At 36.1% G+C, this 27,960-nt stretch overlaps 1 protein-coding gene across 1 annotated transcript in view; it reads left to right on the top strand.

Moving 5' to 3' along the window:
* S2P (membrane-bound transcription factor site-2 protease) overlaps nucleotides 1–27,960 on the top strand; it is a 151,255-nt gene that overhangs the window by 49,425 nt on the left and 73,870 nt on the right. The gene's annotated exons all lie outside the window — the stretch shown is intronic.

Raw genomic sequence — 27,960 nt, 5'->3', positions numbered from 1 at the left:
GTACATATTAGTACTTGAGAAAAAGCTGTCAAAAACCTGAAATGTGGAAAGGCAGCTGGAATACATGATTCCAGAAACATCATGTAATATTTGTTATAATATCCTGTTCATTTCATGAATTTGATGATAATGAAACCAATTACTTGGCTATGACAGGCCATTGAATGTGTTGAAGAGAAGATAAGATGAAATTACACTTGTTATTACTAGATTTAAGAAATTTATTTATCTGGAATATCCCTTAACCCTTTATTTGACAGTTGCTCTCAGGTAACATTACTTTACAGTAGTTCTGTTCTCATTTCCACCCAACTGGCACCATTTGTTGGCAAAAATGTGATTCAAAAAAAGTGTTTCACAGTGCATCCATGAAGACAAATGTTGCCTGGAAGCAATAATGACAACAGTTGGATGAAAACCCTTATTGGCATGAGAATAGAACAACTGTAAAGTCATGTTGCCTGAGAGCAGCACTGTCAAATAAAGGGTCCACAAAATTGTCCATAATGGCAGTTCACTTTTTACATGGCAAAGACAAAATTGATGAAAAGAAAACTTCAGTATTAGTATTATTTTCCAAGCCTCCATGGAGAAGTCAGAAGACTTATCACAGGAGACCAAACTTTCTTACAGGCTACAGTATATATCATACCTTCACTCAATGACATTCAGCATTGTGAGCATTTGCTACCAACTCATCCACTCATTTATCACTCTCCATGCAAAAAAATTTACTTTTCACTTCCTTATTTACATGATCAGTATTACTTTTTCCAGAATGATCTCTAATTCTCTCACCAGTATTACTCAGAATCTAACAAATATGGAGATGATGAAAAAGTAGTGATTAATTTGATTTATTTTTGCATAGTTTAGTTTAATTCCTTCAGGTTCTTTTGCTATTGAAGAGTCATGCATGCTTCATTATGTTCATTACTAATATCACATTTTTTTTTACACCTTAGTGTATGTACAAGTAATGACCTACAGCACAAACAAATGTTTTGGCCTCATTTTCTGGAAATGTGCACACAAAAATTTAATCCTTTTTTTTTTTTTTTTGATAAACTTGCATTCCTCCTACAAACAAACTTTGGGGATATCCTGTTGCCATCTTCTTTCTTATTGAACCATATCTAGGAGTATGAAACATCATCAGTGAATTTTAATTGAAGTAAGTTAGTTAATCTCATTTAAACTCTTTTACAATTAGCCACCAGAAAACATAATTTAGATATAATAGCATGGGTTTATGTCCAATCCTTTGACAACATTGAGAAGCAGCTCACACAAGAACTAGAAAAACTTACAGTTTACTATAAGGAAAATCATCTGTTGACCATCTATACTCACTGTTTGGTATTGCACCTCCTCACATCTGAAGGAACTACACAGAGCAGATATGAGCGGAAACAACAACTAAGTGATGAATGGCATCCTTTGTACAGACATGTTGTAGTACCTAGGAGGCTGAGATGAAGAAAAAGTTTTATGCACTCAGTGGAACTGTTGGGTGATTCCATAAAAGCTACAAGGTCAACAATGTAGCAAGAACAATCTCCAGAGGCTCTGAACATGAACGAATCTTTTCCTACCGGCTTACATATAGACTGGCAAAGATGGAAGACATTGAATAGACTTTGTTCCAGAATGGGCAGATCAAAGCAGAATATGGCCAGATGGAGCTACACAGACAATGACAGCTGCTTATGCGGTGAAATACAAACCATGGATCATCTTCTGCAATGCTGCTTAATAGACATTAATAATATATGTCCTGAGAAGATTTAATGCAGTGTAATGAAATAGCTTTAAAGTATATTAATTACGGGATGAGTGAAATCTGACATTTTATGTTTTTGCTTAATATTTTATGCAAGTGGCATTTTTGTCTTTTAATGTATGCTTTTAATCCCTATTCTTTTAATGTCTATTTCTTTAGATGTATACTATTAATCATTTATATGTATGCTCTTACATTTTCTGTAGTTCACACACTAAATAAATAAATGCGTTGGGAAAACAATTGATGCCATCTTTGCTGTAAGACCGCTCATAGAAAGATACTGGGAAAGTAACACGGAACTTTTTCTGGTCTTCATTTATTTGAACAAGGCCTTTGATAGAGTCCCAATTAAAGAGATATGGAGAAGCATGAAGAAGAAAATTATTCCAGAGAAGAGTGTACATTTTGTACAAGATATGTATGATGGTAGTAAAACAAGGATGAGATGTGGAGCAGGAACCACTGAGGCATTCACAGCAGTGGCTGCTTGTGCATAGGCACTGCAGAATTGCAGCACCCCCAATTCTTCTTGATATATAAATATATTTATTAATTTATTTATATTTGCTTGTAATATTTAATTTTATCATCAACAGTCCTATACAATTCTCTTATTTTGTATAAAAAATAATAAAAATACATCTTGTAGCACTTAGGAGGACAAAGGATGCTAGCAGCGCTGTGTTTACCACAGTCTCATATTGCTACGCGTGCAAGCATATGCACGTCATAGTGAGATGCAAGCTATTAGAGTAATGCGGCACTGTCCATCACACAGTTCCACTGTTGTTTATTTGCAGTTTGCACTAGTAGTAAAGTGTTCGTAGTGCTTATCGTGTTTACTCCGTCTCTTTAAATATTTGGACATTACAATTACAGGATTTAATTGTAATGTCCAAAAATTCTAAATCCATTCCTTTAATTACAATTAAAGGAATGGATTTTATTTTAAAGTAATTTTAAATTAATATAAACTGTGTAATTTTATCGATAATAAACAATATTTTTTCATGAAACAAAACAAGAAGAATATATTTTATTTTTAAGTAATTTTGAATTATACTAAACTGTATAATTTTATCGATAATAAACAGTATTTTTTCATGAAACAAAACAAGAAGGATGTATTTTATTTTTAAGTAATTTTTAATTATAACAATTTTAATTTTATCGATAATAAACAATATTTTTTCATGTTTAATTTTATTTTTTTAATTTTTACTATAATTTTGAGATTTTATCCAAACATGTATACAATGTACTTAGAGTGTGTATGTATATTTCAAAAGTTGCAGCACCCCAGGATTTCAAGCCACCACTGATTCCCAGTAAAAGTTGGGGTTCATCAAGGATCAGCTTTGAGCCTCTTCTTGTTTGTTATTCTCTTAGATGGATTGACAGAGACAGTAAGAACTGAATCACTCGGATGATCATGTAGTGATTTGCACAAAGGAGCAGGAAGCAAAAGAAATACTTGAAATGGAGGAAAGCTTTGGAAGACAGTGGTTTGAGGATCAGTAGATGTAGGATAGAGTAATGAGTAATTGTAGTGAAGCAGCTGGAAGTATAACATTTCAGGTCACAGTCACACCACATGTATCTAGGTTCGCATATCTAGGATCATGTGTCCAAAGTGATGGATACCTGGACTCAGAACTCAGTAGGAATATCCAGTGAGGGTGAATAAATTGGCAAAAGGTTTCATGTATCTTGAATGATACAAAAGTGTCTAGCAGTTTAAAAGGAAGGATCTACAAAATGGTAGTAAGAGTCCTTCTGCACTGATGTATAGCAGTGAGACCTGTCAGATGATCTGAAGATGGGAGAAGAGAATGGATGTAGCTGAAATGAGAATGCTGAGACTTGCAAGTACTGTAACAAGATTGGACGATAAAAAATTCACTAATCAGGAGAATAATGAAGTTAACCCAAGTATCTCAAAAAATTATCAAATCAAGGCTGAGGTGGGGTTTGTTCATGTTATGCAGTGAGATAAGAACCGTGTGATAAGGAGAGTGCTGGAGATGAAGCCACAAAGCAAAAGAAGTAAGGGGACCTAAAGAATGATGGCTGGCCAGCTTGACGTGTGTGCGGGGGGGGGGGGGGACCAATAAGACCTCGGACTAGAGGAGAAAATGGCCTTGGACAGAACTCAGTGGAGGAGGTTGAGCCTTTGCAGTGACCCTACTTGAGTGGAAATGAAGCTGAAGAAGAAAAATACAATTTTAATATCGTATTACATTGTCAGAATTATAATACCATTATTACAATCCTAAAAACAATAACTAACCTTGTTTTTATCCAAAACCAACGTGAAACAATACAAGTCTTTGTCGTATGTATTCACCATTTCATTTGAAATTGCATTTATGATATTTGCGAGTATAATTTCCTTCATATCATGGAATTTCGATAAATTGAAATATGAATTATTATCATCAGTATATGATGGAATCCTATTGAAGTGTTCATGTTTGGTTACTTTTATATAATAATACTGCTTTTTTATGTAATAGTATTACTTTTACCTTATGCTTAGTTTTTGGATCAAAATAATGATACCAAACTTTTGCAAGTTAGAAATAAGTTTGTTCTGGTTCCATGAAAATTCATCGAAAACAATTAATTGAAAGACAATTTAACGAATGGGACTTGGTTATAGTATAACCAAGTGGAAAAACTTTCAACAGCTATATAGATAGAAAATCCAGAGTATTTTAATAATAAGGTGTGACACCTTTTGGCAACTCATATATGAAAATATGACTTCTGCATTACTTCAATCTTTTATCACCTCTGGGTCTGGCTCCCACTGATGAGACCTCAATAAAGATCGAAACCGGTCTGAGTAGTGATCCTTCTCACATTGCATAGCATTATACATGTCTGCAAGGATATGTGCTTTGCATTATGATATACTAAGGCAAGTGATGTGAAGTCTTACCACCTTTACTGCGAGTTGCCCCAGTCATGAAAATAGTTCAGGTGCAAACTTGTTTGCTTACACTTGGATAAAAGATTAAACCAAGTATATAATTTCTTGGTATCTTTAATTTATTGACATTAGGAAGGATTTAACAGGAGACATACGGCTATTTTCTGATGAAGCATAGGATAATCTGGAATGCACATTCAATACATGAAGGATAATTTGAAGACGTCCCTGACACTCTGGAGGTCTCTTGTAATAATAATAATAATATTTTTTCTGTGTCATAAGTTCCTTTAAAAACTCAAGGGGAAAGTAGCATTTATCCAGATATTTGAATTGGAGAATCTCAGCAATGCAGATGATATTATACTAGTAAATAAATCCAGTATGAGTCTGTACAATTCTTAACTAAATTGAATAATTGCTGTAACAAGTTTAGCATTGAAATCAGCAATAAAAAAGACAAAGACAATTAAAATAGGCAGGAACATGGAAACATTCTCTGTATCGTGAAATGAGAATCTGTAAAATAGTAGTAGTAAAATATTTCAGTCATTTAGGCATATTTTATTAGTGAAGGTGTCAAATTAAATATGGAAATAGACACCACAGTAAGCAAAACTGAATATGGCGAGAGAGTTTTCTTCTTTTCTGCTATAAATCTTAGACCTGTTGTGTTCCTTGAATCCATCTGTGCATTCCTTCATATCTTCCATGGTCTCTGGTCTTTCTGGTATTTATTTGGTTAAAATTTTTTTTTTTTTTAAATATTCATCTTGTTATTCTATTGTTTTTATTCTGTTAACAATATTCCTTTTGCTATTCTTTTTCCTCTTTGCTGTTTGTTCATTTACTGGTTGTTAGGTACACTTTTTATATATTTCTTTATTTTTGATCTTATCAAATTTTTCTCACAATATTCATAAGTGTTTTCATTTCTGGTAGTTTATCTATTTGCTCTTAAGCCAGCCTGGTTGGCCGAGTGGTTAGCATATCCACTCTCCAGCCAAAAGGCTGCCATGGGCATGGATGTTTGTGATTGTCTGTGAACATACTGGTGGTGATGGTGGGCTATAGATGACATTGGTTCATTTGTGGTTCACATTCATTTGTGAACCACAAATGAATGTGACGTGTACCATTTGTAATTGTGGTGAGTGAAACTTTAGGCCTTACTTCATACGTCGTAATTTATTTTGTAACTGTTCCACATTTTCATTATTAAATATAATTATTTGAAATCTGGTCATTCTTTTTGAAACACCCTGTAGTTGGTGGAGACAGTGGATGCCCTCCCTCAATGAGTCTTTGGACTCCTTGGAGGTGTCATATAATAATAATAATAATAATAATAATAACTATTTCAGATGCATAAATTAAAAGTGGCCTTATGTGTATATTTTTAAGGGTGATTTCTCATTTTCTGTTATTCCTTCTGAGTTAATCTGAATTGTTAAGTATTGAAATTCTTGTCTTAGTCACAATGTTTAGATTTTTATTTTTCCATATTGTTCTGTTTAAACATCCAAAAAAGTTGTGCCATAAACAATGACTTCTCTTTTACTTCATTTTCCATTATTCCATCTGAGTTAATCTGAATTCTTAAGTAGTTAAAATTAATTGTTATTTATAAATCTGTTATTTTTCTGTTTATTTCTAACTTACACCTGATTAACTGCTAACTATTCATACATACATACATACATACATCTTCAAGGCCCACTCTTCCTAGGTTTTGGATGTAATCTATCCAGTGTGTCCACCCAAGGTTTTGGATGTAATCTATCCAGCGAGTCCTTGGCCTTCCACGTGGCCTCCCACCCTCTGGCTTGGCAAAGAGGGCCTGCTGAGGGAAGCCTCTCTTGTGGCATTCTGACCAGGTGCCCGTACCAACGTAACTGTGATCTCTCAACACGGAGAAGCAGTGGTTGAGTATTGAGGGTTTCGCGAATTGCAGAGCTTCTGACTCTGTCGAGTTTTGTCAGTCCCGCAACCCCTCGAAGAAACCTCATTTCAGCCTCTTGGATTCGTGTCCGCATTTTTTCGGACATTACCCAACTCTCATGACCATAGGTGAGGATGGGGACATAGACTGTATTGAAGACAGCCAACTTTGCCTTCTGGCTTAACTCCCACTTCAATACTACCGAACGGCCAAGCTCCTGCAATATTGAGGTTGCTAAGCCAATTCGAGTATCTAGCTCTATGTCCCATTTTCCATCATTCGTGAGTATGGACCCAAGGTATTTAAACTTCTCCAACTGTCTCATTGGGACTCCACTTACATTTAGAGTGCACTGGGATGGTTGTCTTGAGACTACAAATGTTTCAGTTTTGGCCACACTGATCTTCATTCCGGCGTCTGCACAAACAGTTACAAACCTATCCAGGGTCTGCTGGAGGTCATCTGTGGAAGAGCTAAGCAGAACTAGGTCATCTGCAAAAAGCAGACGTCCAATGCTACATTTTCCAATTCTGACACACTCACTGCCTCGGCTGTGCCTATCAATCCAGTCCATAAATATTATGAAAAGGAGGGTGACAGAACACACCCTTGGCGGAGGCCAATGGAGACTGTGAAAGGTTCAGACTTTGTGCTGTTTACCCTGACACAAAACTCTGGGCATTCATACAGGGACTTGATGGCAGCTAAGAGTTGACCATCCACTCCATACTCCTGTACTACTTGCCAAAGCTTATCCCGAGGAACCCGGTCATATACCTTCTCCAAGTCCACAAAACATGTGTAGACATTCTTGGCATATTCCCAAGATTTCTCAAAGACTTGCCTTAAAGTGAAGATTTGGTCAGTTGTGCTTCTATTCATGTGGTTTTTAAACTCTGTTGATATTTCTATATTATATTTTTTTGCAGATCTGTTGGAAATTAAATTCTTCTCCTTAGAAATTATATTTTGCATTGGTAACATTAATATGTCATCTACATAATAGATTAGATTTGCTGTATTATTATAAATTTTTATTCTATTTAACTTCTTATCGTTTAGTTTTGTTATAGTATTACTTCTGAAACTTGATGGATTCCAAAGACTTATCAGTGGAGATTAAACGATCTCATACCATATAACTATTCATGCCTTGAAGACATTTCAATGGAGCACTCACCACCCACTCCAGAAATGAATTCCAGTCTTTCTCCAGCTGTCATATAAAAATATTCCTTTTCACATCCTTACTCACATGATTTTTTATACAGTTTATAGAGATGACCTCTTGTTCTTCCCATTATCTTATCCAATAATTACCTTGTATATTTCTGAGATAGGCTCCTCTCATCAACTTATACTTCTCAATCTTATCACCTCTCATCCTATCTACCAAGTAATGCAGACTACATTTCCTTAAGCTGTCCTCATACTCAACATTCTGAGTATGAGGACAGCCTGAGACAGCCTTAGTTATTTTACTGTGCACTTTTTTCAATGTTACCTTATCACCAATACAGCCAGGTGACTAGATTTGTGCACAGAAATCCAGATGAAGCCTGATTAGTGTATACAGTGGAACTACCTCCTGCTTATCCATATTTGTGAGGACTCTTCGCATTATAACAGTAATTTGTCTGGGTAACCCTTATAACTTTTGCTTTGTGTCCCCTGAACTTCAGTTCCCTATCCACCAAGATCCCCAGATCCCTTGCCTTCTCCACCTCCAGAAGCAAAGCTCATCCAATATGATAAATCTCATTCAATCTTCACTTCAGCATTGAAGTGAAATCAAATCTCCATTCTTCATCCCATAGCACCAATCCACATCAGACAACATCACATCAGAACTTCTTGACATAACTCTTCCTAATTTAGCATTATCAGCCAACAACTGAATATCTCCTCTCACACACCGAATTATATCAGGGATATCTAAATTAAACAAAAACAACTGTGGTTCTAGAATCCTGTAGTACCCCCTTGTCACCTTCCTTTTTTTTTTTTTTTTTTTTTTTTTGGGATACGATACTGCATCTCCATACTAGCTAATGAATGGGCAGTGAAGTTGATGAAGAGTCAGTTGAATAAATATATATGGAATGAAGAGAAATTAGTCAGAACACTAAACTAGCCATATACACGACAGTGTTCAAATGAATTTTAACTTAGGAATCTGAGAGTTGGGTTAGAAATAAAACAGTTGACCAATGATTGGAAACTACAGATATGAGACTTCTGAAGAAAATTAGGGGAGTGAACAGAATGGTATCCCAGCAGAATCATTTTAACAATAAAGTTTAGGAAAGAACATGACATTGTTAGCATTCAGGAATGTATGAGCAGAGTTGTATGCTCAAGTGGTATGATCCCTAAAACAAATTGGGAGATGAAAGATTAGCAAAGCAGTTATTTGGTGGCAGGAAAAAGATCCAGAGGAGAATCAAGATCTAGGTGAACTGATGTAGTTAGAAGTGCCTAAGGAGAAGACTGAAATATAAGATCTAGCTATATCCTGCCATATAATAGACTAATTTGTAGGAGAATTGTCACTAGGAAGTTAGTAATAATGTAAACTTATGTAATATTATCATGATATCATGTACACTCCTTGAAGGTATGTATCAGGAATTTGATGAGGATGATATCCAGTTTGCAATTATGCTAAAGTGGTGAGAGCAATAATTAATGAAGATGATGTAGAGATCCTACAGGATGATCTAAATAGAATGTTATTTTGGACAGAAACTACACATTCAATGTATGGAAGTGTTGAATTATGCACTTCAGGATGAAACGCCTACAGGCTTTATATTGCATAGATGAAAGTAAACTGCAAGAAATTGTTGAGACAATTGATTTAGATATAATGGTGAAGAGAGAGTTGAAGTTCAGAAGACATTTGCAAAAGTGGACAAAATATTTCCAAGGATTGCTTGAATGTTAAGAAACATATTGTGCAAGCGGGGATAAGACAGTTATTATCCTCTTTTAAAAAGCATTGATAAAACCACACCTGGACTCCTTTTAATTTTATTTATTTATTTATTTTATATTTTCTTGGGAGGAAGGAATGTGAAAGTGGTGGTGGAGAGGATTCAGTTGTGTAAGCAAAACTCAGAAATAGTGACTGTGTTTATTGAGTGCTCCTTGTGAGGAAAGACTTAAGGATTTGTAGGTTGTATAGTTTAGCTGATAAGTGAAAAGGGAGGATATGATAGAAACATGTAAGTTGCTAAAAGAGTTTTATAGTGTTAATGCTAAAGAAATATTTCTATAATATATGACCAAATGGGAGAGATGTCATCTCTGGAAGCTGTGTAAGATTGTAGCAAGATTGTAAAGATTAGATTTTTTTTGTTGTTGTTGTTTGGTAAATGAGTGGAATAGGTTGCCATAAACAGTCATGAATGCTTTTGCATTTTTGAAAATTATGGAGACAACTACCGTGTTTGAATAAAAACTTTAGTTTAATATAACTAAAATCTACAATTCGACGTTTCGACCTTTATGTCAAGGTCATCTTCTGGAGCGTACAAATATACACAAGAAACAAGCTATACTACATTCAAACTGGTTCGTTAAAGACACTGACCAATCGCTACCACAATTGTTTGAATGACCTCTGGTGGGAAAAAAAAAAATAAAAAAAATAAAAAATAAAAAATTATACATCAACGCTAGAGTCCTATTATTTGTGTTGTCTACTATATACATATATTAACATCATTCCAGCCAGTTGGAGTGGAATCGTTTCTAATACTTGCGGATTGGCTAGAGTCCTGACTTATGTTGAATCTTTCATATTAGGTTGGCTGAATGTGTGCCATCCAGATCCTTGGAATTTTCATACCATCTTTGTTATTGATCTTTGGGTGGTTTATCAGGATTTCGCAGGATTCCTTAAATTTTCTTTCATACCAGGTTTTTGTGCGGTGTAAGGAGCAGGTGCTTTTCCAGTTGATTTGGTGTAAGGTGTTAAGTGCGTGGTCTGAGAGACCTGTTTCACCATAATGGTTATATTTGATGTGTCTAATGTGTTCTTTCTTGCGTATAGGGATTGTCTGTCCTGTTTCACCAATGTACGGTAAGTTGCAGGTGCAGCGGATGCAATAGACTCCAGGATGTGCTAATGGGAGGAGAGGATCCTTAGAGGAGCTGAATATGGTTTTAAGTTTAGTGGGTGGTTTAAAGGTGGCATTGAGGTTATAATGTTGTAGGATTCTGTTGATTTTTTACGATAGCCCTTTAATGTATGGGATGGCTATGGTTTTACTGTAATCTAGATTCATTTTTGTTGTGGTTTTATAGAGTATTTTATTGACAGTATGTTTGTTATAGCCATTATTTATGAATGTGTCACTAATGATTTTTAGTTCTTGTTTTAGGGCTTGCTGGTTAGAGCAAATAGTTGTGGCTCTGTTTTTAAGGGTGTTAATGACTCCATATTTTTGTGCTGGGTGGTGGTATGCATGGCCCGTGTGTGTCGCTTTTCGGTAGACCGTGAAGGATAGACTGCCTGAAGGAAGACGTGTAACTAGTGTGTCTAGGAATGGGAGCGAATTTTGGTTTTCGATTTCGATGGTAAATTGTATGCGTTCGAGTTGTTTGTTTAGGTGGCTGAGGAATGTGTTTAGCGTTTGTCGCCTGTGCATCCAGATCGCGAACACGTCGTCGACGTATCTGAGCCAGACTGTCGGTCGTAGCATGGCGGAATCAAGAGCCCTTTGCTCAAAGGTTTCCATGTAGAAGTTAGCGATTGGGGGGGGGGGATAATGGTGAGCCCATGGCTGTACCTTCCTTTTGTAGGTAGAATTTGTTTTGCCACATGAAGTAACCGGACTTTAGTACGTGGGCAAAGAGGGCCGTAATGTCTGGTGGAAATTTGTTCTGTAGTAGGAGAGTTGTGTCATTGATGGGGACATTGATGAAAAGGACAGAAACGTCAAAACTGACTAATAAGTCATCTTTGTCGAGTGTTATGTTTTTGATTTTGTTTATAAAGTGTTGTGTGTTTTTTATGTAGGAGGGGGAATAACCTACCAACTCCTTGAGTGTTGCCGCTAATTTCTTGGCTAGGTGGTAATCGGGACTGTCTATTCCTTCCACGATTGGTCAAAGGGGCACATTTTGTTTGTGTATTTTCGGAACCCCATATATTCTGGGGGGTCGGGCATAGTGGGGTTTGAGTTTTTTAACCGTGTCTGGTGGCCAAGAAGTGACTGACTTTTGTAGTTTTTCTGTTTTATCCTTTATTCTTTTTGTTGGGTTATAAGTTACCATTTTATATGTGTTGTTATCGGCTACTAGTTGGTTCATTTGTAGTATGTATGTTGACCTGTCAAGGACAAAAGTGGCACTGCCTCTATCCGCTTTCGTTATTATTATGTTTTGTTTGGCTTTTGATGATTTAATTGCTGCTAATTCTGTTTTAGTCAGGTTGTTCTGTATGGTTTTCTTGGTATTTAGGACATTACTGGTTTCTAGTCATATTTTATCTGCTATGTACGATGGTAGGGATGTTGTTAGGTAGGGATCTGATGCCTCTTTCAATGTGGTATATAAAATCCAATTTGTTTACCTTTTTCGGTGCTATTGCGTAGTTCAGTCCTTTATTCAGTAGCGTAAGTTCGCCGTTGTTCAGGGTGTGGCATGATAGGTTAATCACATGGTTCTTGCTTGTCAGTGGTTGGTCGCTCCTTGTCTCCCTTGTTTATTGTTCATTGTTGTTTCTCGGGGAGGAAGTCCTCTGATTGGATGGATTCCTGTGATTGGCTGCCATATTTTGCCGTTGTTTCAAACTGTGGAATTTTTTCTTGAGTTTTTCCTTATTCTTTTCCAGGGTATGCTTGGCCGAATTGTCAGTAGTTCTGATTGTAATTTAGAAACCAGATTTTGTGTTGTAGCTAGGTTTTGGCGGGCTGTTTGAATCTGTTCTCTAAACATTGCTTTTTCTGTGCGGTCATAGATATGGAGTGCCTTAGCGGACGTAAATTTCTTTTTTAGCCTGATGCAGATCGGAATAAGGTTATTGTCTCTGCATCTTTTTAAAAAGGCCAGCCGAATGATCAGGAGCGAAATACGAATCTTTAGCTTACCATAGTGATTGCAGCGCTTGTGGGTATCATTTCCATGGATGATCTGAATCCTTTCTTTTAGACTTGCACGGTGATCCGAATGTATTTTTGAAAATTATGGAGACAACTACCGTGTTTGAATAAAAACTTTAGTTTAATATAACTAAAATCTACAATTCGACATTTCGACCTTTATGTCAAGGTCATCTTCTGGAGCGTGCAAATATACACAAGAAACAAGCTATACTACATTCAAACTGGTTCGTTAAAGACACTGACCAACCGCTACCACAATTGTTGGCCTGACCTCTGGTGGAAAAAAAAAAATTAAAATTAAAAATAAAAAATTATACACCAACGCTAGAGTCCTATTATTTGTGTCGTCTACTATATACATATATTAACATCATTCCAGCCAGTTGGAGTGGAATCGTTTCTAATACTTGCGGATTGGCTCGAGTCCTGACATGTTGAATCTTTCATATTAGGTTTTTTTCCACCAGAGGTCAGGCCAACAATTGTGGTAGCGGTTGGTCAGTGTCTTTAACAATACATGCATGCATGCATGTATGTATTGTTAAAGACAATACATACATGCGAATTCATACCACCACCCAGCACAAAAATATGGAGTCATTAACACCCTTAAAAACAGAGCCACAACTATTTGCTCTAACCAGCAAGCCCTAAAACAAGAACTAAAAATCATTAGTGACACATTCATAAATAATGGCTATAACAAAAATACTGTCAATAAAATACTCTATAAAACCATAACAAAAACGAATCTAGATTACAGTAAAACCATAGCCATCCCATACATTAAAGGGCTATCGTAAAAAATCAACAGAATCCTACAACATTATAACCTCAATGCCACCTTTAAACCACCCACTAAATTAAAACCATATTCAACTCCTCTAAGGATCCTCTCCTCCCATTAGCACATCCTGGAGTCTATTGCATCCGCTGCACCTGCAACTTACCGTACATTGGTGAAACAGGACGGACAATCCCTATACACAAGAAAGAACACATTAGACACATCAAATATAACTATTATGGTGAAACAGGCCTCTCAGACCACGCACTTAACACCTTACACCAAATCAACTGGAAAAGCACCTGCTCCTTACACCGCACAAAAACCTGGTACGAAAGAAAATTTAAGGAATCCTGCGAAATCCTGATAAACCACCCAAATATCAATAACAAAGATGGTATGAAAATTCCAAGGATCTGGATGGCACACATTCAGCTAACCTAATATGAAAGATTCAACATAAGTCAGGACTCTAGCCAATCCGCTAGTATTAGAAACGATTCCACTCCAACTGGCTGGAATGATGTTAATATATGTATATAGTAGACAACACAAATAATAGGACTCTAGCGTTGATGTATAATTTTTTATTTTTTATTTTAATTTTAATTTTTTTTTTCCCCACCAGAGGTCAGGCCAACAATTGTGGTAGCGGTTGGTCAGTGTCTTTAACGAACCAGTTTGAATGTAGTATAGCTTGTTTCTTGTGTATATTTGTACGCTCCAGAAGATGACCTTGACATAAAGGTCGAAACGTCGAATTGTAGATTTTAGTTATATTAAACTAAAGTTTTTATTCAAACATGGTAGTTGTCTCCATAATTTTCAAAAATTCAAAAGCATTCATGACTGTTTATGGCAACCTATTCCACTCATTTACCAAACAACAACAAAAAAAATGTAATCTTTACAATCTTGCTACAATCTTACACAGCTTCCAGAGATGACATCTCTCCCATTATTTTGCATTATTTTTTATTTTGATTAAAGCAAGTTTTTTGTCACTATCTTTTAGATGAAAGAAAATATTTTATTTTTAGATTTTTCCTGGCATCCTATTAATTATAGTGGCCATTTTAATTAGCATATGATGATATGCTAATTAATTAAAAGTAGCATATCATAGGCTATGACTCCCATATAGGCAGTATGGTACAATCTTATGAAACCAATATGAAGCTGTTGCTTATAATGCATTTTTGTCTGTTAATTGTGTGTGTGTGTGTTCTCCTGGCCACTTTGCCTGGTTGAGGGACAAAAAATCCAAGTTTCCAGGAGAAAAACCCCTCCACTTCTCTATGAGACCAGCTAACTCACATTTGATTGAAAACACCTAATAAACATTTCTCACATCATAGATGGGATGCGAACCCAGGTCTTTCCAACCAAAGGGCTCATCTATACTATTTGTGGAGGCTCTGGCCATTTTAATCATAATTTCAGAGGGTTTTAAAATTAATTGCATCTTGTCTAATTTCTGATTTTTTTTTTTTTACTGCCATTTTAATGTTTAATGTGCATGCTTTTTGATTTCTTATTTGCATTTTTGGACAAAGAATTTTTTAAAGATGGTGGCCACCTGCTTTCGATACTCCAAGCCTATGGAGTACCTAAAGCATGTACTCCAAGTCACCTTGTACTTTGTTTTTGTACTCTCTTCTGGAGGCCGTAGGTTGAATCCACAAGTTCTCATTTTTTTTGTGTTTTATGTATGTAGGTAGTGGAATATGTATGCCAAAAATCATCTTAATTGAAGACTTTCTGTAATGAAAAAAAAAAAAAAAAGCCTCAAAATTTGCAAAAAATTAAAAAAATGTAAAAAATGGCTGATTCTGAAGCCCAGTAATGTGTGAGGGAATAAAAGTTTGATATTTTTTGAGAAATACTCTGGTTAGATGGCTGTAAAGAAAAATCATTCCCATTTTCCCATTTATTATTTTTATCCCTTCAGCCTAGACTTTTGAAAGTAAACGCATGCTACACCGAATTGTGGTTGTCTCGCATTTGTAACAAACTGTTTTGTGTGCTCTGAAGATGCTGGATTTAATACCAGCGAAATATTAGCTTTTAAGTTAATAAATAGTTATTTTCTTATCTGTGTTATCTTTCTTATCTACTATTCACATCAATACCGTTTAAATCCAATTCAACATGTTGAAAATGAAGAAAAACTGCATTTTTATTTATTTTATTTTTGATTTTGTTTTCATCTTTCAGTGTATTTAGTACATCCACTTATTGAAGACAGTTTTTTTAGAACTGTTGAGTTTTATGAAGTATGCAATAATTACATGTTGACGGTTTTTACATTCACTGGCATTAATATAAAAGTAGCATAAAACATCAAAAAAAAAATTTTTTTTTTTTACTTTTATACTAGCAACTTAGCTATGCGAACTATAATTTCATATCTCTAGGATGTTTGCAAAGAACAGATGTACTGCAGTTTGAAGTACTTATAAAATTTTGTTCTATTTTAATGAATTTTATTTAGGTAGGTACTAAAAATAATTGGTACTGCCATTTAAATATAATTTATTTTAATGACATAATTGATCTTTTGAAATTTAATAGCATTTCTGTAGTTAATCAGTTCTAATAGTTACCATTGCAAACACAACAGACAATCATTCAGTTGTGGTGAAATAAAAATAACCTTTGATGCTTTAGTAACTGTAACAACTTCAAAGCTCTTTAAAGCAGAATAATAGTGGACAGCAAGATTTTTCTTATTGACTAGCTGTGATTCTTCTCATGTCAGTTTTCTCTGCCTTTTTCAGATCTTTCTTTAAGCAATTTGCCTTCATGTTCAGTCTTCACTGCATACAAAAATGAATTTTATACCAGCAGTGTTGCTAAAACAAAAGTTGACATGGTTTGTGGTGACAATATGTAAATTTCAGTAGTCCTTTACAAGCTTGCCTTTGTGACGAACCATTTAATGGTTCCCCCCAACACCGTCATTATTACCATTACAGATTTAATTATAGTTCCTCTGCTTAGATATGCTAGTTAATAAATTGTTTAATGTAGATTCTTTGGCTTTCTGAAACATTTGCTATGAAATGCAGTGTGCAAATTTTTGTTTAAATATTTTGACTTAAAGTGTTTGTAGAACATTAACTGTATAATATAAACAATTTAGATGTTTCTGATTTGTTTTAAAATTGTAAGAGATAGTTTTTGTCTTTAGCATTATGCTTTTGTATTCTAAGGATTACAGTTTATATATATAATCATCCTGTGTAGCTCAGTAGGTAGAAGTGACGTTTGCATTCTACAGTGCTTGACCGCACGAAAAAAGACTTGGTGGTTCAAATCTAGTCACCAACTAGAGGAAATTTTACTAAGCCTTTTTTCAACCAGTTCCCGAATTAGTCGATCTCTGGCATGGACAAGCGGGTTTTTTCTCCCGGAAACTCTGGTTTTACATCCTGTAAACTTCCTGTAAACTCAGGAAGTTTACAGGACGTAACTTCTTGAGTTCAATCTCCAAAAGTTAGATAGGGCTAAAACGGCCTCGCCTACTCCCTATGCAGGAATAAAAAAAGGCGTTAGCTGATTTTTTTTTTTTTTTTGATATAATCAGCCCCATGTCAGAGGTCCCAGGACCTATAACACAACAGTGCCATGTGTTAGCAAGTGGTTAGATGGAATGGAAGAGAACAATTTGTTAATGTGTTTTTTTGAAAATCTGAAGGTTATAGTCATTGTGGGGAAGTACTGGAAGACTTTTCCAAAGAGCAGAGGTGTAGGAAATAAAGACAGAGGATGAGAAGTTGGTTTGATAAATGTGAAGTTGACCTGTGGCTATTGACTGGCAGCTGGTTGTGTCATATATGAGTACAGGAAAGTGGAGGGATTGTAAGTCAGTTCAGAGGAGCAGCAGTGCCCATGAAAATACCTATGGAAGAAACATAATGCAGCAACTGAACATCTATGGGAAAGTGACTGGAGGTGAGGCAGTAAGTAAATTATTACTCATCAATTAAGTAAATTGTAAATTTACTTAATTGTAAATTAAGTAAAAGATGAGTGGAGAGTACTGTCATCAACAAAGCTATGAATAGGACTGGATGTTAGGTAGAGAAGATCAACGTAGATCATAGGCAACAGTTCTGAGCCTTGAGGAAACATCAGTGTTAATTGAGAAATCTGATGAAAAGAAACCATCCACCATAACCTGTGCAATGAATGGCCAGAGAGAAAGCTGAAAGTCCATTTGCAAAGGGAGGGAGGAATACCATAGAATGGTAGCTTAGTAAGACGGCCATGATGTCAGACTCGATCAAACACCTTGGAAATATTGAGCGATCACTTGAGTTTCTTTGAACTTTTCCATGGCTTTCCACTGAAGATAAATGAGTGAGGTTAGCAAGGAGGTCTGTTGTGGAGAAAGAATTGCAGAATCCATTTTTATTATTATTAAGTGACTGGTGTGTCTCCATGTAGTGAAGCAGTTGGCTATTGAAGACCTTTTCCATGATTTTTTGAGAGTATTGAAGTAAAAGCAATAGGGTGATAGTTTGTTGGGTGACTTTTATCTCCCTTATTAGGAATAGGATGGACAAAAACTTGCTTCCAGGCTGTGGGATAGATGCTAGATGAGTATGACAGCTTGAAAAGGTGATGCATGGCAGGTGTAGTTCTGGAGCACAAGCTTTTAGTACAACAGGAGAAATACTGTTAGGGCCAGGAGACTTATTGGTATCGAGACTGCTGAGGATTTTTCTGATGTCTTAATGAAATTTCAGAGGAGGCACACTGTGGATAGTTTGCAGAATGGTAGGAGGAGTTCTGTCTTGGTCATCTATGCAAGAGTTGCAGGGCCTTTTTTTGAGAAGATGTTGTCATTGACATTACCATCAGGATGTGAGACAGGTGGAAACATGGTAAGACAGAATTTGCATCCCACAGCCTTCGCAAATGACCAGAAGGTATGACTGCCAATAGGACAGGAGCCAAGCTTAGTGCACGTGGCCCTTACAAAGTCTGCTTTGTGTGGATTTGTTGATGATTTCATTTGCAGTTGTTATGAGCTGTAATGTAGCTGAGTGAGAGGCTGGGGTGTTTTTGACTGGAGCCATTGGACATATGTTGACATTTTGGTTTGGGCTGCTTTGGCACAGTTGTTAGAAAACTAGGGTTTGGATAAAGATCGGGGATTTTGAGTGGAGTGGGAAATAATATGCACTCATCCTATTGAGAATAATTTTTGTTATTAGGTCAAAGCAGATGCTAGAATTGGAAAATCGGAAGCAATAATCAGATCACAGAAACGATGAATAAAAGTCCCGAAGGTCATCCCAATTGGTACTGTTTTAGTGCATGGGATACGAGGCTGAATGACTGGTAGAAGGCTAATCTGTAACAAAGAAGACACGGACGTGTGGTCAGCTTGCCAAGAGGATATCTAACATCACCAGCAGCATATTTGGAGGGAGCTAGTTAAGAAAAGATCCGAGGTATGGGGAGAATTAAGAGGAGTATCTGGAGTTCTGGTGGGTTCATAGACAATTTCTGTTAAATCATTGCTGATAGTAAACAGTTCTGCTTCTTTACCAGCTTGGTCTATGAAGCTGGAGAAATGAAGCCTTTTGGAATTATCAACATTTAAATCACCAAAGAAGATTATCTCACTGTTGTCATAGTTAGATTGCATGTGATTGACTTTCAGAGATAGATAGTTAAAGAGGTCATTGAAATTGTAGTTAGAGGAATGGAGGCAGCAAATGAAGACGATAAAGTGAAGTAGGGAGATCTTGAGCCAGAGCACATTATGTAAAGGGGATTCCAGGTCTAATATCCTTTGGCATTGGATATCAGACCTGAACACAGGTTCTACCCCTCTTTCCTCATTATATGAAAGATGTAATGAGGAAAGTTGAGAAATTGTTGTATAGGATGCCATTTGTGGTTCATTGATATTGGAATTAAAGCCCCTGATGTTAGTGAAGTCAATATGAAGGTTTTTTTAATTGTGAGGAATTCTGTTTTTTTATTATTATTATTTTTTTTATTTTTTTGAGAGAGAATTAGTTTTTTTACCACAGTGACTCTGGGGTGTTTTGCATTGATAGTCATGGTCATGAGCAAGCTGCTTACTCAGACAACCTGACAAAATAAGCAGCAGGATTATTTGCTATTTGATTGGGAAGTCTCCTGAAGAGTTAGTGTTGTGGTCAGTCTTGTGTACTACTTGGTGGCTGGCCTGGAGAAACCATTTTAGAGCTTTACTCTTGAATGGAGCAGGTACTGGTTCCTCAAGTATAGTTTCTTAATTTTTTCTACTCTTCTTTGAAAGCGTGGACAGTGTGTGTGTGGTATACTGTAGAGTAGTAGTTTCCAACCTTTTTTCACTTAATGGAATTAAAAAGTAATAGAATATTAAGGTGAACAGACAGTTTATATACATTTACATTCAAAACTCAATGATACAATGAATTCAAGTAAATACATCACAGATTACACAAAATGATATCACATTTGTTAATTTATTAACAATTGAAAAACGAATATTTTTTTAAATAATATTTATAAAAAACACACAAAAAATATTTTATAAACAGCAAATATTCACCTTGAGCTTATTTTGAGGCACATAGTTTTTTTTGAAATCAGGTTCAACTGATGCAAGATACATACTTACATCATTAAATCTGGAACTGCATTCAGCTTACTACAGTATTTATTTTTTATAAAGGTATAATAAGAGAATGCCCTTTCCACCAGCTCCATATTTGTAAATGGCAATAGAAACGTAAGCACTTTGTCAGAAAGCTGTTCGTATTCTCTGCTGATGTCTATCCAAAAGTTAATAAGGAATTTTTCTTTGAATTCAGCTTTTAAAGTAATATCAGTCAAAAGTTTGATCACTTCTCTTTTTCCTTGATTGATAATCTGGCAGCTTGGAAGTTTTCTTCTTCAAAGGAATTTGCAATCCAGTTGTTCTCTTCTCCAGGTTTTGAGAAATACTTATCAAAAGATGATTTTAGCCCTTTCAAGCGTTCGATTCATTTCCTGGGAGAGCTGTAGCTTGTTCTCAGGTAGGAAATTGTGTAAAATTTCAAATACTTCAGGTTGGCCTTTTTCAATACATGACCTCCAAAGATCTAATTTTTTAATGATAGATTCAATTTTGTCTGAAACTTTGAAGATTGTTATCGAACTATTTTGAAGTGCCAAATTTGGATTGTTTATTTGTAGAAAAATATCTGATAAGTATGCAAGAGTCTGAAGCCAATCAAAATAGTGTAACTTAAGGGATGGTCTTCAAAAAAAAAAAAAAAAAAAAACCTGGACCTCATGTCTAAGTTCAAACAGCCGAGTAAGAACTTGACCATGAGAGAGCCACCTTACCTCTGTATAAAGGAGCAGGGTAGAATGAAGCCTCATCTCTTCACACAGTGCTTTGAAAATCCTCGAGTTTGTGGACTTGGACTTTATAAAATTAACCAGTTTAACAGCTTCATTAAGAACGACTTGTAATTCACCAGAGAGGTGCTTAGATGCTAGGCTTTGCCTGTGGATGCAGCAGTGACTACAGGTTATATTGGGGGCTACCTTCATGACACGACCTGCAAAAACCTGACATAGACTTGCCCCATCAGTGCATTACCCACAAAAATTATACCAGTTAATGTCCTTTTCTTTGAAATAACAATCTATAGCATTAAATATAACTTCACCTCTTGTGCACTCTGACAGAGGATGACAAAGCAAAATGTTTTCTTCAATTTCATTGTCTTTCAGATACCTCACAATAACAAGCAAAACAGTAAAATAAGCAATCTGTGCACTTGAATAGCAAAGAATTTACTATTTTTAATTCTACCAATTATTGCTGCCTCAACATCATCACACATATTCCGAATTCTTTGAGATATTGTATTGTCTGAAAGAGGAATAGTGTTCATTTTCCTCACATGTTATTCTCCAAGCATACACAGAACTGCATCTTTTACACAAGGAAAAATTAAATTCTCAGGTATAGTATGAGTCTTACCACATCTAGCAGTACGATAACTAATATGGTAGGAGGCTTCTAGTGCATTTTCGTTATCTTTGTTAGCTGACGACAAGAATGAGGTCATATTCTGATGTTTTGCTAGGTGGTGAAAAAAAGCTACATTTGTATAGCTGGCATGTTTTGTTTGTAAATGCCACAAGAGTAAAGGTTTCTTGCTACCATTGGATAATATCCCCCCCCCCTCACACGCACACACATACACACACACACACACACACACTACACACTGGGGCTTAGTATAGTCCTCATCACCTATATATGAAAATCCATAATTTTCATCACAGTATTTTCTCTTTTAACCTCTTCAAAGAGCTGAAGACCTTGCCTTCTCACTAAAGCGTTAGACGTGTCCCAAGAAATTCTTAGTAATTGGTCACTTCCACATTATGTTTCACCTTTATTACTGTGCCAGTTTTCAACCACTGATCCATATCTGATAATACATAATTGAAAAATTACTTTAAAACTTAAAACAATGACAAAGAGAAGAAACGTGGAGAAGACCTGGAAGAACTCACTCACTCACTCATCGTGAATGATGGAGGGGCTCCCCACCTTTCACCAAAATAACAAAGTGAGGGAACAGGTCTTTTCTCAAGGTTAAATAATAAAGGAAATTCACTCCACCACTCGTCATGTTTAACATTCAATTGATTTCACAGCTTTTGACTTGTATCTTGTCTTATACTGTTAACATATGTGCCTTTTTCTGCTATTATTAAATTTTTTTCGTGTATCCCTAAATGTCCTGGTTCGAACCCCAGGTTGGGAATCACTGCTGTAGAAGAAGAGGGGAAGCAAGAGTGGGGAGGCCTTCACTCACACTGCATGTGGGACAAACAGTTTACACCTTCTTCAAAAAGCTAAACGTAATGGATATTTTTTCTTTTATGTTTTTTAGTGAAAATAAGTTTTAAAGATATATAAAATAAGTTCCTTATGAGTATAGATTCATAATTTTTTCTACTCTTTTTATGAAAGCCACAGTATAAGTGTCATAAATATAACATGGTTTATAAAAAAAGAGCATAATTAATAGGCTATCATTGTAAAACATAATTTCCTAGTATCATCATCTTATCTTTAAGGATTAGGCATCTGAGTGTTCCTGCTTCACTGGTCTTCCTCTCTTTCTCTCTCTTTCCCAATTACCAAGTATTTATAATACAATGCAGGTGGGAGAGAGGGGGAAGGCTTTAGTAGATGAACTTATTTTAAAATTAATTTCAGTTAACAATATTTGTTGCCATCAATTAATGCCAGTTCATTACTATTCACAGTTGGCAAACAATGTTAATTTTTTGTAAATTAAAAAAAAGTGAAGTGAGAAAAATTTAAACTGTATATAAACTTTGAAGAGTACAAACTATTTTTGCACAGTCAAACACTTAACAGAAGGTGAGCTACTGTGTCTTAGTTTTTCCATCCAAAATATTGTCATTCTTTTAAATATGGGATATTCACAAAAATTCGAAAGTAAACCTGAATGACAGAACTATTTTCTAATTACATATGAACTTCAGTCAATTTTAGCATGGACAGATGATGGCATGTTTGACATGCCATCATCTAAAATGGGAATAATAAAAGGAAAGTAAACATAAGATATTATTATTACCCCAAGACTCATGGAGTCAAAAACTCATCTGGGAGGTCCTTTTATCACACACACACAGCTCATCATACCATGCTTTGAACACATTCAAACCCCTTGCAGACACCACACTCTTCGGCAAGGCATTCCAATAATTTACAACTCTGCACGAAAAATACCTGTCTCTCACTCCACTACTCACACTCTCTTTATACAGTTTCCAGGGATGACCTCTGGTTCTCCCCCGATCTCCCAATATTTTCTGTAAAACTTCTCCAGCATTGATCCTATAACAACCTCTTACCAACTTGTAGGTCTCTGTCATATATCCTCTTCCTCCTTTCGATCAGACTCTGCAAATTACATCTTCTCAATCTTTCCTCATACTCGACATTCCAGAGATCAGAAACTTACCTTAGTCAGTCCCCTCTGGACTCTCTCCAACATCTCTTCATCCTTCTGAAAACCAGGTGACCAAGTCTGAGCACAATAGTTCATGTGTGACCTAATCAAAGCCTTATACAACTGAACAAGAATCTCCCTACTTCTACATGTCAGTGTCCTCCGCATCATTCCCAGAAGTCGTTGTGTTGTCTTCACAATTTTGGCTGTGTCCCCCTAAATTTCAATCCTTATTCACTATCACCCCAGATCTCTTATTTCTTCCACCTCCAACAATATATCCTCACCAAGCATAAATTCTGCATCCCGTCTTTGTTTTCCAAATTTTAAAACCTTACATTTTGCAACATTGAACTCACATCCCCATTTCCGTGCCCAATCACTCAATTTATTCAAGTCTTCTTGTAAGGCCACAACATCTTCACTACTCTTCATGGTTCGTCCCAACTTTGCATCATCCGCAAACAACTGAATATCTCTATTCTAAATCTTCACCAATATCATTAATATATAAGTTAAACAGTAATGGCCCTAAAACAGACCCCTGAGGCAATCCACTAGTGACTTTTCTTTTCCTGGATATCGCTCCCCCATACACTTGTTGATACCTATCAGATAGCCAGTCTCCAATCCAGTGCACTAATCTAATATCCAACTCCATATGCTCTAGTTTGACTATCAATTTATCATGAGGTACTCTATCAAAAGCCTTTGCGAAATCTAAGTATATTACTGTGTATCCTTCTCCTCCGTCCAAGGAAGCAGTCACCTTATTGTAATAAGTAAGTAGATTACTAAAACATGACCTCCCTTTAGCAAATCCATGCTGTCCATCAAAGATAATACCATTGTTGTCAACCCAACTCTGGATCCTAGTTCTCACAAGCTTCTCCAACAACTTAACCACAACACCTGACGCACAGATAGGTTTATGGTTTGATGCTTGAGTTTGATCACCTCCTTTATGAAGTGGCACAATCTTGCCCTCCTTCCACTCCTTAGGAACTTGACCAAGTGCAAGACTCGTATTAAAAAAATATGTCAAGGCAGGTGTCAACTCCCTGGCACATTCCTTCAGAATATGTGATGATATATTATCAAGTCCCACAGCCTTATTAACATCTAGTTTACTCAACTCCCCATATACGTCTTGCTCACTTACAGTCAGTCTCTCCTCCCAATCTCTCCATGAAGTCACATTCACAGGATTGAAAGATCTTTATGAACTGCTCATTAAGTATCTCCACCACACATTCCTCAACAGCTGTCTTTATACCAATATCAATGTCATCCTTCCATGATCATTCTTTCTTTGGCTGCTACATATCGAAAGAACTCCTTAGGATTCTTTTTGGCTTCATTAGCTAACTGCTGTTCTTCCCTCTCTTTAGCTAACCTCATCAACCAAGTCACTCTCCTTGCCTGGTCTTTGTAGACCTCATGGAATTGGTTATTTTCACTTCTTATGTTGCCTCCACAATGCCCTTTTTCTCTCTATCGCATGCTTAATCTCTTTATTCATCCATCTCACACCTCCCTTATTTAACCTTCTCATCCTTGGAATACATTTAGACATTGCATCTAGTAAATAGTTTTTGAAAATCCCCCAAGCTTCTGATTTCTTTTCCAGCTAACTCCTCATTCCATGCTACACCCACAAGCTGTCTCCTGAGCTCTTCATAATCACCCCCCTTGTAATTTCACATATACCCTTTTCTCACAGAGGTCCTCACACTGCTGGCAATCACCCAGGTAATCACTTCATGGTTACTCTCACCAATTGGTGGATGGTTTGACACCTCATTTATAATCACATCCTCTGATGAGATGACTAAGATATCAAAATGCATATGCATGATAATAATGCATTTTATATATTCTTCTAATTATTAACTTATAATCATCAGTTAATAGTTTTTTTCCTTCTTCAGTTGGCTATAAGCTTAGTAGAATGACATTTTCTTTTGATCCTATACCAATTTATGAGAACACTGCCAGCAGTGTTCTCATAAATTGTTATTACTATCTACTGTAATAATGTATCTATAGATTGTTATTACTATCTACCTGTAATAATGTATCTATAGATTGTTATTATTATCTACTGGTGATTATTATCACCAGTAGATAATAACAGCTGCTGCTGAATAAAATAATTACACATCTATTTTCAAGTATAAATAACTCTTTGGTTGAATTTCAAAATATTTTCTGTGGCATAAGCTTAACACTGTTAAGATGAGATATACGTTATCTTTATCTTCTGGTGTAGATATTCTCAAGCAGTGTACCATGTATTATTACTGTCTAACACAATTAATATTGACTGGTGGGATATATGTGCGTTATTATTGTGAAAACTGCCAAGTTTTAGATGCTTGTAATGTCTTGTTAATATGCAACAAAAGTAGTGAGTTATTTGGCCAATGGTAATTGTGAATCCAATGAAAGTTTATTGACCATTATCTGCTCTTCAACCTACACGCTGTGGATTAAAATTTCACTTTGGCATGAATGTTTGTGAATGTTTTCAGGTGATACAGCATGACTGCACCACTTTGCTTATTAAAGGATGGAAGTAGCCTGAAAAAAAAACCATGTTTGGTCTTTTTCCATATATATATATATATATATATATAGCCTGTGGCTCACCCACAATATTAATGTTGCATAGGTTTCAGCATTTTATGAATGGGATTATCATAAAGAAAAGAGTTGAAAAATGAGTAGTAGTAGTAATGATATAAATTGAGCTTCTGTAGCTCAGTCAGTATAGATGAAGCCCTTTGGTTGGAAAGACCTGGGTTCAATTCCTGTCAGTGATGTGAGGAATTTTTATCTGGTCTCGTTTGACTAAAGATGAGTTAGCTGGTCTCATATGGAGGTATGAGAGTTTTTCATCTCCCAAAACAGGCAAACTGGCCCTGTGAACATATGGATTACAGTCATGAATACATCTCAGCCATATGCTGTCCTGAGCCCAGATAAAATTGGGGGGGGGGGATGCAATGGTGAACTATCCTGTAAAAATCTCACCACGAATACTTTGTGGGCAGTGCAAAGTCGTTTACGGTCAGAAATGACTGAAAGGGAAAACCCTGGAGGTGTAATTTATAACGAATTCAAGAGGTTATCTTGAATTCATGATAACTGAGAATGAAATAAGTCTTGCATAAGGCATTCTGCAAATAGAAATTTTGGACTCCTTTTTTTCAGAGTACACATCAGGAAACATATACACTGCTTGGAAAGAAGTCAATAGAAACCATAATGTGAGGAACAAACAATCATGGCACCCACCTTAATAAGATGTAGAACCTCCTTTTGCTGCAATAACTGCAGCAGTCTTATGGGACATACTTACCACAAGCATACGAGAGCAGTCGATTGGAATTTTGGACCATTCTTCCTCTAGGCATGTAATGAGGTCCTGGACTGTTGTGGGTAGACATCCCTTGACCACACCTGACATACCAGTTCATCCCAAAGATGTTCAGTAGAGTTGAGATCAGGATTCTGTGGAGGCCAGTCAAGTGTGATGATGTTCATGTCCATAAACCAAGCATTTACAGTAGCAGCCTTATGACATGGTGCATTTTCTTGCTGAAAATGACAATAGTCATTTCTGTGGAAATGCCACAAAGTAGGGAGTATTGCATTATCCAGAATGTTGAGATACCTTGCATATTGTAATCCTACCATGGAAACCCATGCTGTGCACCTCAGTTCTGAATGTTCTGTGCAGATTTGTGTTCTACTCAATTCCTGGAGCTCCGAATTCAACATGTCAGCTGACAAATGGCAGTTTTTATGTATATTGTTTGTAGCACCCTATGTTCACACTCACTGAGTGTAGTGGGTTGTCCACGGTGGGTAGCACTTGCAGTTGACTGCCTGTGCTTCCATCTCAGTATGATATCACTGATTGTTGATCTGGGATGGCTCAATTTCTCAACAATTTGCTGAACACATAGGTCCGCAACATAGCATCTTATCACAACATCTCTTTCAAACTCCGTCAGTTCCCTTCTCACAGCCGTTTCACCCAGACATGGTTGCACTGACTTGGAAGCATCATATTCCTCCAATTTATACTGGCTACATATGTGCCTCATTACATGGCATGATGCACCTTTCCCATGAAGGTGTCTGTTGACTTCTTTCCAAGCAGTGTGTGTGTATTTTTTTTAAAAAAAAAAAGATTAAATGACTCAAAGCTGAGAGATAAAAAATAAAAAATACTGTTTAATTAAGCACGACTAGTTTCGTCTTCATAGTTCGGGTGCATAATAAAGAGGAACAACCAACAAAAATTGTGAAAGAATAAAAAATCTATACATTAAAATGTTAGCATATTGACATTTGAAGCTGT

This window comes from Typopeltis vanoorti, chromosome 22 (genome assembly GCF_054136105.1).
Source record: "Typopeltis vanoorti isolate ZY-2024b chromosome 22, IOZ_Tvanoo_1.0, whole genome shotgun sequence".
NCBI classification, from domain to species: domain Eukaryota; kingdom Metazoa; phylum Arthropoda; class Arachnida; order Uropygi; family Thelyphonidae; genus Typopeltis; species Typopeltis vanoorti.
This window is presented reverse-complemented; position numbering and strand designations above follow the sequence as displayed.